General features: G+C 35.6%; 2 protein-coding genes across 4 annotated transcripts in view; one reads left to right on the plus strand and one right to left on the minus strand.

Annotated features, from left to right (window-relative positions):
• RUNX2 (RUNX family transcription factor 2) overlaps positions 1-12,564 on the minus strand; it is a 215,120-nt gene that overhangs the window by 194,190 nt on the left and 8,366 nt on the right. The gene's annotated exons all lie outside the window — the stretch shown is intronic.
• Positions 1-12,564, plus strand: part of SUPT3H (SPT3 homolog, SAGA and STAGA complex component) — a 254,882-nt gene that overhangs the window by 18,947 nt on the left and 223,371 nt on the right. The window lies entirely within an intron of this gene.

Here is a 12,564-nt window from a genome sequence, read left to right on the forward strand (position 1 = left end):
TGTACAACCTTTAGAAAATTGAGTAGTTGTGGTTTTGAATCATCCTCCGTTTCTAGACTGAATGAGTATTTCTGAAGAAGCACAGGATTGCTTGTGAGTAGGCCTATTTCTTACTTAAAAAGGCAACAGCCATGACAGTTTTACCCCCTGAAAAAAAGCAGAAAATCTATAGACCCTTAATAGACTGCATTGTGACCCTGGAAAGGACAGCGTGTTAAGTACTTACTTAATTTTGTACCAATAGTATATTGCTAGCAGATGTCCTTTGTTTTGTTTTTACTATGATTCAGAGCCATTTGGATAAAACATTTTGAGGGAGTATATTTTGGTCCTGAAATAAAGCATGACTATCCATTTAGAAACTACAGCAATACTTCATTGTGTATCAGTCTATATTTGACTCCTTGTTTGGGTTTAAAGCCTTGAGCATATCAACTACAAGTCTGTTATCTTGCTGTGCTTTTGGTGAAGCACAGCAAGATGCATGAACAGCTGATCTATAAATACTGATTTAAAAAAGTCTTACAGGAATAAATTTGAATTCCACAAAGTATAAATAAATGTGTTTGGCTGTTTTAAATGTGGGAGAAAGCTAATTAATTTGATGGCAAATTATTTTTTTCCTATTAAAGTAGTTAATATTTTTGTATTATAAATGATCCCTGTTAATTCTGCAAATAAGGTAGCTCCCTTCTAAACCAATCTTGTAGCTTTTATATTCTGAATTATTCACAGGAAGTCAGTAACCTGAGGAGTCAGCCTGTGCTGCTTATATTGTATGGATTTTCATTTAAATGGGTACATACAAACTCATTCCCAGTGCCTTGCCAGTATTCCTGCACCAGTTAAATAATAATCCCATCAAATGGAATAATAGAAAAATTAAGGTTGGAAGGGATGTTTGGAGGTCATTTGGTCCAACCTACCAGATTCAAACATTAGGTCTCATTGCTCCACAACTATGTGAGAGAAATGCACTTTTATTTTATAGTCTACCTGGTTTAACTGCTATAGCTACAGTAGTAGACTGCTTTTTCCAATATGGACAAGCTACTGTAATTATTCTGGAAATACTTTTAAATGTAGACTAGACTTTAATATTAAGCAGCGTCTAAAATTACTAAATAAAATTAGATTTTGATTTTCTGGGAAGTCCCTTTCACTAGCCAAGTTAAGAGGAGAAAATACATAGTCTTTATGGAAGGTATGTATCAATGTGGTTTAATAAGTGACTGTACCTATGACTACTTTTTCTGTTATAGACTCCAAAGATCCTGCTATTACATATTTAAAAATGTAGACATTGGAATAATTCTGCATATTTCCCTGAAAAATTATAATGTTAAATACCTCCCTGCCCTCCTCCCCCCACAAACACTCTCTTATCTGTTTCTAATTATTTGGAGCACCTGCACAAAAGAAGAGGTGATTATTATTGTGCAGTCATGCTTCTCAGTTATTATAAAATGTTTTGTGTTACTGTTAAAACCAGAGTATGTTTTACATGGCCACTATAGTGCTAAAGGTTACTATGAAAGAATTTTTTAAAGTAAGGAGTTTGAGCAAACCTGGAGACTTGATAAAGTATTGTAAAGGATGAAAAAATATCCAAAATATTCCTCTATTCCTCTCTTTTTTTAGGGAAGCAAGGTATTAATGTTTTCTTTAAAATATATTTTGTCTATTTCTTTCTCTGCATGTGTATGTATAGGCTTATATACAAGCATAACACTTTGCTGATTTCCAGTTCATGTGAATCTACTTGGCCATCTGGGAGAAAACATGGGAATAAATATGTTAGGAGGCAGGAAGAGGGTGATCTGTGGAAATACATTTTCTTAACATCCTTCTACTCCTCTACTGCTTAGTAACTTCCAATTGAATGTGTATGTGTATAGTTGGCAGATTCACTACAATCAGATCTTTCTCCTACATTTTATCTAATAATTTGGTAAGGCGGTTCAGTCAATAACAGTGTAGGTAGACAAATAACTTTGTCTATTTAGAGTCTCAGTAATTCTAGTTTTGCTTTTGATAGATTGTGGAAATCAACATCTGTGTAGGTCTGAAACACTTAATACAAATAATGACATTAAAATTAGCTGTATGGAAGTTTGCTTTAAAAACTGTAGAGGTATAAATGCTGATTGTCATTGAATGGGATGTGTTAGGAGAGTTGCAGAAATAGTGTTGGCCCTGGACTAGGCCCTTCTAGGGCTGTTTGTGCCGACTGTGATGGAATTACAAGGAAATAGCCCTGTGCAGTGAAAACTGAAAATCTACTCAACTGAACCAGCTTTAATACAAGTTAAACAGGGCTCGATGCATATCTGGTGACTTCAAGAGAAAAGCTCTGTAGAGGTTGGCAAACTTCTCTATTCTCTGTTTCCCTGTTAAATGCCAGTTTTATTCCTTCAAGAATGAAACTCTCTTTTGGAAAGCAATATATTAAAACAAGCTCTGCCTGTGAGTTTGCACTGGCAGGATCGCCTGCTTTGCCTGCCCAGGTACGTTCACATACTGCTGCAGCTGTGTGCCCAGCGCTGACTTTAAAGTGACAACTCGGTATCTGTTGTGTCCTGTTATGGTTCAGATGACTGAAAAGATAAGTGATGAAGTTATAGAAGGAAAGATGAAACTCTAGGGGTTATTTCTAATGAATTATAGAATTATTTTTGAAAAAACAGTGCAGTGTTTGAATAATCAAGTAAAGTATTTTTCTGGAGCCAGGATTGCGATGGTAATATTTATCTTTGAATTCTTAAGACAGATAAAAATCAAAAACCCAAACCACCAGCTATTTTTCTTTAATGTTTAGATTAATCCAGAAAAATAGACCAAAATGTTGAAAATGGCTTATTTAAACACAGATTGATTGGACTGTTTAAGGGGCATTTAATTTCTTTCACAAAAAGACTTCTCTGTATAGTGTCCTTCAGTTTCAGGGAATCATAATTTATCATTATGATCCTTTTGAAACAGGGAGGTTGTAACACTGTTTTGTAAATTGCAAATTAAGGCCGTGGGCAGAAGCTTCTGGACATCATTTAGTTTTAAATGGAACCCTTTGTCTTATCATCTGTTTTTATAAAGCTTTTCTAGTTTGATTGAAGTAGGTGATAGTGAAATGTGTTTGCTATCTGTAAAGATGTCTGATTTTTCTGTTGGCAGTGCTATTTCCTCCGTTCACACACAAGTGAAGATAGTTGTCTTAATAAAAATAAAGTAGGATTTAGATTTTTTTTTTCTATCATCCTTTGCTACATGTTAGCTTGCCATGTGGCTTTCCATGTGAGCCACATGTTTCTTGTATAAGCATCTACTATTAAACACAAGTGTTGGTAGCTCTATCACTAACAGTTCACATGCCCTACACTGAAAAGCCAACATCCTCTCCAGCTGATGCGAGCTGTTGCTGCTATTTTGGTAGTCTTTTGTTGCTTTAAATGTGGGGTGATGAAAGCATGAAGAACAGCTGCTGCTACTTGAATCCTATAAGAGAGGTAATATTCATGTGTTTTTATTTGTGATTGGTGAAAGACTCATTTCTTTCTTGTTGGAGCTGAAAACAAAGATGTTGGGGATATTTCAGTCCTGGTTGTAAGAATATAGCTGCCACTCCTCGAGTTGAGAAATGCAAAAAGTAGTCCACCTATTATAGTCAAGGGTGGAAAAAATGTATTGCAGTGAGTTTTAAACTTCAGAAAGCTTTCAGTGTGTTTGGACTGAAGGAATAAGTGTCAGCACACTTTTAAACCTCTGCAGTTCAGGTTTTGCCTAGTACAGTAGTTACAATTTAAATTACTGAAGTTATTTTGATATGCTTGCTTATAATTAATGTAACAACACATGTATGTAGTCTTTATTTTTTGCCAAATGGAAAGGTCAAACATTTTTTTCATAAGGGTAATCATGACTTTCACCAGTATGTCTCAGGTCTGGTCTTTTGAGACTATTGGTAGAAGGAACTATGTGACTGTCTTCAGATCTTCTTAACCTTAGGACTTGGCATGATTAGTCTCAGATTAAGAAGTTGAATCACTTCTTCTATGTCTAGGTCAGGACCTCTACCCTTCAGTCACTCACTTGATTAATCATCCAAAGTAAGGTGGCCTAAATTCAAATCTATTTAGGGTTGAAATACTAGAAAGCAATTTACCTGTAAAGGTGTCAGTTTTCAGAAATCTGAGCTACTTTGTGAAAATTTTTAAGGGATAGTCCTTTACCAAAGATAAAGCACCTTCTTAGGAGTTTTTAAATTTATCTGAACTGGAACAAACCACTTTATAGCAACGACCATTAGTTGAGTCTTGCAGGCACTTTTGACATCTGACTGTAAAAAAAACCCAGCCATAAGCATAACTTACCTAGTTAGTTAAACTGACAGTTCAGTTGTTTTGTTACTGGAGCAGGACTGAGCCTACCAGGTACTTCAGTTCAGGTTTTGAGTTTTCTTATTTAGTCTAAATTTTAGTGTAGTCTTACCACTAGGATGTGCAATTTTTAATTTTTTAAATTTGTCTTTCCCTGTCCTGTAGTTTGTGGAATCAACATTTATCAGCTCTAAAACTTGACTGAAGTTATCTATCAATTTAAACATTACTTTCAACAAGAAAAAAAATAGTGGAACTGATTCCTATTCTTGTTTGACTTGTTTGGAAACTAATGGTTCAACTCAAACTTGGGTCTTTTCCAACCTAAATGCTTCTATGATTCTATGACTTTTTTTGTTGCAATTGCAAATTAAAAATGAGTTGTTACTGAATTCAGTAATAGAAACTGTAAGCATTTTATATGTACTTTGCATGGCGAGAACTCTGTGTGAGCAGATTATTTGGATTATTTCAGATTTTGAAAATGATAATAGCACTTAGTTTGCTGAGAATTAGATATGAATAACTGTGCATTTACTTAAACATTTTGCTGCATTAAGGTCCCTTTCTTTATGAATAAAACCTGTCACTGAAGCCTAGAAGATAACAAGACTCATACTTGATATTGCCAGATTTTGGGCATGCAGACAGATTCCCTGTAGATAAACTGGGATGTGAGCTTGTACTGCTTTGTTCACTCTGTCACGCTTGGATTTATACCTGCTTTTGCCCATACTAAATGGAAAGTTGTTCATTCCTTTTTCATTCAAGGCTAATACAACCAATTGAAGAATAAATGTGTGCACCTGAGCACATCGCTCACAGCAGCTTGAGTCACTGCGAGGTTTCCATCCTGCGTTTTCATGTGGGAAGTTGATTGTGTACCAAAGCCCTTTCCTTTATCAGTGAGTGTTACTTATTAGCCACTGAATACAAGAGGTGCAGGACTTCGTGGGAACTAAAAGAATCCATTTACTTCTGTCCAAGTCACTGAGGCAGGATTCTGTACTACTGAAACCTTCCTGACAGCCAGCTGTCTCATCTGCTCCAGAATCTCTACTGAAAGAAATTTTTGGGCAATTTTCACTGAACTTACTTGGTTTTTGGATAGTTACTCCTTTGTTTCTCTAGAGAAATTATGGCTGTGAAAAAATGACTCTGTGTTGTACAAGACTGTAAACAGAGTAGGACCAATGAGTGACTCTGGATATAATGTAAAATTGGATGTGGAGGATGTATTTTTTCAATTCATAATTGTTTAAAAAGAAAAAAAAGTAAATATCTGAAGACACAACAGGCATTAGAAGTTACATAGGTAGAATACAGACTCAACAGGCACCCAGATAATCCAAAATGAGAGCTTCTATTGTGGCACACATGCCATAGCTAAAATCTGCCATGGAATACTGAACTCCTTTGTTTCTGATTTGTTTTTGTCTTTTACCACAATACCGAGGAAGGAAGAGTTAGTCACCATTCACTTTACAGTGATTTATTCAGTTCCTTCAACCTTTTCACATTGTTCATGGTTTCTAAAACTGTTGCTAACATCTTCTCCACCTAAAATTCTGTGTTTTGGAATTTTCCACCCCCTCCCCCCACCTTCTCCCTTGAAAGGTGGTGTCCAACAGGAAAAAAAAATGTTAAAAAGTTCTTTTTGAGCTCTCATCATTGAGATAGGCAGAAACTGTCTACTTATTTCTGTATATGGCAGGCCTGATAGTATCTGTGAGAATGAACTGAACACCTGCCACCAGTTTGATGTGTAAGTATTCTTAATTAATCCATTTTGGCTGTCTTATCACCACATTGCTACACTGCATCTTCATGGGTTGACTATTTCAGCCTGTTCAGTTTCAGGTCTGGCAGTGGTTTCATTGAAGAGTGTGGGTGTATCAGGACCAGGTGCAGGACAATACCATGCATACCATGTAAGCTCTGCTTTTCAGAAGCTGGCTGAGAAAAAACACAGTGATCAGCTCTTTTTGTTCAGAATCCTGTATGGTGCTGCTGCTATAACCAAGGCAGTTGTTGAGTTTTTTAAATGATTTGAATTTTTTTTAAATTTTCAGTTGCAGCCAAAACCAGTTTTCTAGTTGAAATACCTTTAGGTTCCAACACAAAATAGGAAAGAACTATATTTGGTGATGGCACAATTGTTAGCATTGCTTTTTTCATATTTAAAATATGCTTACACAAAGAAAATGGAAGTGTTTTGCTGACAATATTTGCTAAGCATTTTCCCAGCAAGAACCAAAATTACCAAGTCCTGATGTTGTGAGTCATAAGTATGACTTTTTAATATTTATTTTTTTAAGAACAGCCTTCTCAATTATACATCAAAATAAGTTAACATTGGAGACAACTTTACTTGGGGCTAGAATAAACACATACTCAGCAAGATTGAACTGATGATGCTGTTTGTAAGTATTCTGCTATTGTGACTGATCTATGTTGTCTTATAAAGGTCACACCTATGGATCAGTATTTTGTGGTAGGCACTGAACGAATGTATGACAAAACCACAATCTTCAGAATTCCTGTAAAAGAAGTGAGGGATTCAGGGTTTGTTCTTAAGATATTTAAGGTTTTCAGGTGGCTCTCACTTCCATGTGGGGCCAGGACCTTTAAAAAGCATACTATATAACCATTGCTATGTAAAAATCAGACAGTTGCAAAATTTTTAGTAAGGTGCTTATATTCTTTTTGATGATTTTTGAAAGTAGAAGAATCAGATCTATGATCATCATAAGATGATGATGGGACATAGCTTGTGGGAGCTATACCCTGTTCTATCAGAAAATGGATGAGATAGTGGGACAGCAGACAAGTGTGATGGTGCTGAGAAGCGCCCTTGAAAGAGAAGACCAATGGCGAAGAACTGGCATTTGAAAATGGGACCAGACCTATGCTCCTTATTTTCAAGACCTGAGAACATCAGAAGTATGAGCGATGAATGGCAGATTGCTGAAAGACAAGTTTGCCAGAGTCAAATATTTGGCTGTGAAATGACATTTTCCTACTACTTTTACCATTACAAAATGTGTAAGAGTCTTTAAAACAGAAAAATATACAGGGAAATGTGAAAGAAACGATAGAATTGCCATGAAAACAAGCTGTGTTACATGAATTACACATCGCCAAAATGTGTGCATGGCCTGTGCCTTAGTGCTCCTGCTACCCTTGAGCCTCTGTGCGTGTTACCAAGGACAAGTATTTTTGGTGCTCCTCTCTTTGATGTATAATCCCAGTCTAAACTAGCTTTTCCTATGTGTACAGTTTTCCTGCTGAAGTCCCTTATAAAAGTCTTCCAAAATATGCTCCCAGAGGCTGCTATCTCCTGACTTTGTTTTCCCTTATTCCAAACACTGAAATCAAGTTAGGAGTTCCTGAAGTATCACAGTTGCTTCTCTAATAGCATGCAAACTGGAGTAGTCAAGTTTGCTGCTTTTTACAGATGTGTATGGATATATGCTTGTGTATATATAAAACTGTAATGAAGTGAAAATCTGGAGGCAATTTTTTCTGTGGCAGACCTGTGTAGACAGTTACTCAGACAGCTGCTACGGAGGGCAGTGCTCCTGAGGTGAACGTGCACAAGTTCTGTTCCATTGGAACAGAGCGAAAGGTTCCCTATGTGAGTTCTTGGAAAAGCTGTGGATCTCTCCTGCTAGGATATTTGTTAGTAGTCAGGAAAGGAAAGAGTTTACAGGTTAGAGTACGAAGTAAGTTTTCCACCATCTGACCTCACATGCTAGCACAGAGCAGCTTTTCTGTAGCATCAAAAGATGTTATTGTTTGTCAGAATAACTCTGCTAATAAACCCCCTTGTACAAATGCATCTATTATGTTATAAAAAGAAGTGTGCTACTATAAGCAGTTGTATTGGTGTAACTGCATTTAGCTAGGCCTTCTTCCATTATCACTGTCTGTAAAAATTTGGATTTCTAACATACTCCACTGCTTTTCAGCATTACCTGGGTCTTTCCTTAAGATGCATGATAAAAGCTAGTGACAACAGTTCTATAAGGTACCAGTGGAAGTGGAATACAGCTCTGGGCACTAGGTTAGTTACAAAGATGTTGGGATGTGTATTATCCAACATGGGGTTTTTATATTATTCTAGATTCTGTAAATTTTTGTGTTTTCCTCTTGCTCCATGAACTGTTATTCTGCATGTAATAAAGCTGAAAGTATGATCTGACATGCGTCAATGAACTTTCTGGTATCTGGTCTGGAGTTATTATTTATTTGTAGATATTGTCCCTGGTCTGTGTGTGGTAACTGTGTGAATGCTCTCGGGCTGATGTAGTACAAAGCAAACTGAGTTTGCATGAATGCAGGCACTTACCTGGTCACGTTCATCATGTGCACCATGAATGAAGGTAGAACTACTCTGCCCTTGGAGAAATCACTGCTGCTCCTCACATTAAAGGCTTGATTTCATCTGGTTAAGGAAGTGTAAGGCTCATGCCAGAGGATATTTTATGTGTGGTTGTTGTGTGTTTTGGATACAGATTAATCTTTAGAATATTTCTTAGAACAAGTGGATGAAGAAACAAACAGTGATGTAAAACTGTGCAGTCAAATTAGTGATGTAATAATCAAAAGCCAAACTCTTATTGAGAGGAGACAAAACCAGTCTGTGATAATTGGCAGATACATGTTTTTTCCACATGCCATACATTAATTACAGTTCATAGCTTTGATACTAGTACTTTTTCTACTAAGTTGTCCACCTTATTCCTTCTCATGAAGGAATTGGTTTTTTCTTTCTTTGTAGGATAGATTCATATTTCTTCGTATATGAGAGAGAATATCAGTGACGTCTAGACATTGCTGGTTCCATAAAAAATGTAGAACTGAATCTTCCTAAACTTGGTGATTTGTGTTAGAGCATATTGCCTGCTGAAACTGTGTCTGGCTGGGGGTTCTTGCTGTTGTGAAGAATAACATACTAGAATTTCATGCTAGGAGCTCTTTCTGTTTGTTTCTGCTTGAGTGTTTTGTTTTTTTTTTTTTTGTTTTTTTTTTTTTTTTTTTTTTTTTTGTTGTTGTTTGTTTTTTTCTTTTTTAACCAAACACCTCTCACATAATTTTCTTTATAAGAAGTGCATAAATGTGTTTTGTAACATAAGTATGTTTTAAGTATGTTTGCTGTTGTTTGACTGACTCTTCAGTCACTGTATTCACTTCTTCTTTACACTAAAGTTTACCATAATGAGCAGCTCAGAACAGTTTACTTTCTGAAAAACAAGTGACTCCTCGTAATGCTCAAGTGTGGTTTATAACATTCCAGAACCAGCAAATACTAAAATACACTATTTTTTCCAACCTGAGCTTCAAAATAATAGAATATGGATCTGGCATTGAGAAATACTGGTTTGAAATATGTATGAAATAGATTTCTGATGAAGAGGGAATTTGAGAAATACTTCTTTAAGAATTCTGGTGAGATACACAAACCACCTTCTGTAAGCTCTCTGAACATAACTAACATGCTGCTCAGTTTATTCAAAAAAGGACTGTAAATTCTGGAAGTTTTAACTTGATATGTTTGCAGGTAACATGATTGATGTGTAACTCTAGAATGAAAGGAGTATTTAGAGTCTTGGCTATCAGTTCACCAGTTCTTATTCCTTAAACAAAGACAGGTCAGATATTAGTCTTGTCCTCTGTAAGTGTTAGTTTCTGGCTTCATCCTATGAATACAGACATATGTAAACTCAGAAAATATCCTAACACTTGAATGTCTATTGATTACTAAATTGGGAAAAACATAATAGTGGAGGGGGGCTAGCCTATGTCACAAGATTTTTTTTTTCATAGCTTCTCAGAGGTATATCATATTATAAATGCATTAGAAATGTTTTGCTCTGAGGATATGTAGCATTCCTATAAAGGTTAAATCAATAAAAATGATTTGGCCACATTCCTAAGCATGGCTAGAACAGGTAGCCCGTTGTTTAAGGTACCCTTGAATTTCTGGATCAGATTATTATGGTGCAGCAAAAAGGCTTACTAAAGGCTTCTTACTGTCTGCAGACGTTCTGTGTTTCTATGTGAAGATATCGTCAGCCTAAAAAAACCTTCAGATTTTCTTTGCTACTGAAAAAAAAAAGAGCATTTTTATGTGTAGAGGTCTCAAATGTTGTGCTGTGTGTGCTGTAAGTTTTAAAGGAAGTTTTGCAACAAGAAGGGGTGAAGACACATCAGTAATTGGTAACAACCAGGTATGTAAAGAAGAGAAAGAGACATCTTTTAAATCAGTGTTAAGACTAGTAAAATTGCTGCCCATTTAAGTATCTTTTTTAGTTTGTTTAGATTATTCTTCTTTTATGCATATGTGCTGAAGGGGAATAGCCATTATATGATGTATATTTACTGTATCTAGCCAGTTCAGTAAGCAAGTAAGATTATGAAATGTAATGGTAGAAGACTTCAAACTGTTACTTCAAATTTGTCTAACTTTATACAAAGCTGATAAAAATTTAGTAGCTATTAAATAGTGTTTATTCCATACATCTGGTTGATTTAGTAGACAGAGCTGAAGTCTGACAGTAGAATGATTTTATAGGTTTAGTGCATTTTAAAATCTTTCAGGCACGTTGAAGAGCTACTGTATATTATTGTAACAGGGCAGATTTGTGTCTTACGGTGAGTGCATGTGCTATGCATCTATGCTCCTGACATTTTTATATAGGTTTTATAGAGCACAAGCTTACTGTAAGAACATGTCACTAAGATTAGAGTTCAGGTTCTTATGGGTGTTTTAAATTTATTTCTCTCAGTCTCACTGTGCCCTTTAAGAATGCTGGAGCTAAAACCAGTACCTTTTTATCTTTGCTTCTTCCTTTTTAATATTTTTTTTAAAGTGTGTGAGAGATTATTTTATTTCTGAATTATATCATAAAATGTGAAATTGTGAAGAGTAATTCTGGTGATAAAGCACAGAGCCCACACTACTGGTAACTGGGACTTTATGTCTCAAGATGTTTTTCAGTTGTGAAAATTTGATCAGTGAATTAACCGCACATCCGGCTACACACATCTTTGATCGGAATTGGAACATTCCAGCTCATGTGTTTGTCTGTGAGCTGGCTCCCTCGAGTAGGTTTTACACATGTGCACTACACATGTGCCTTGAAATTAGTTAGTAAATTAATATTATAATTCAGAGTAATAAAATTACACTTTTCCAAGCCTTTGTTTTGTACTTAATGGGTATTATTATAATTTATCTTTTTATCTGGGCAAGATCAAGTCTTCATTTATATTAAGATGTATTAATACACAGCTCAGCTGTAATTAAGATTTTGATTTTGCTTTTAAAGGTAATTAAAATTTTACTTTAATGAGCATAGAATTCCAAATTGCTACAAGGTCATGACTGAGTTAATTGCCATCCAGAATAACAGAGCGTGATTTTAGGTCCTATTCCTGAAACACTCTGAAATTAAAAGTTGTTCTACCATTTGATATGCAGTACACAGTGGTGCACTAGAATGAAACTGTTCTAGCTCCAGTATGAAAATGATTTGCACTGTGGAAAGTAACTTTCTTCCCATTTGATGCTAAATTAATTTTTTGGTTACTTAGATGCTATTTTTTTATCCAGAAATGATTGCACTTTTTCTGAATGTTGATTTCTTTAATAAAATATCAGTATAAAGAGTGTAACTTCTGAATTTTAGTGTTTCTGTTTATGCTGTTTCATTAGAAAGGGGGGTAATAAAAATATACTGAATAGGAAGAAAAATATAGCACTTAGTTTTGAATGTACAGAGTTGGATGTAAGAGGGGTGGGAAGGAAGCAAAGTGAATGCCCTTTTTGCAGAAAATCCTTTTGGGAAAAGAGAACATTTTTACTGGTGTACACTACGGTATGTCGCCTAAGTAAATAGTTGCTGCTTTCTGGTCCTGTCAGTTTTAAATAAACCATTCATTGTTTTGGATTGGTTATTCCACAAATATCCAAATGCAGTGGAGTTAAACTTTGATATCATTGACTGGAAAAATGCAGATGATGAACTCTCTTAGTGTGAATTTATATGGATGGTCTTACTTAGAGGAAATAAGTTTTGCAGATTGTGTTAGGAAGTAAATATACTGCGGGCTGTAAGTACTCTGTCACAAAGCTGCTCCTGTGCTCGGGTATTGTACAATAGCTGGTAGAATTAATTCATCAAAC

Source organism: Vidua chalybeata, chromosome 3, assembly GCF_026979565.1.
Source record: "Vidua chalybeata isolate OUT-0048 chromosome 3, bVidCha1 merged haplotype, whole genome shotgun sequence".
NCBI lineage: Eukaryota > Metazoa > Chordata > Aves > Passeriformes > Viduidae > Vidua > Vidua chalybeata.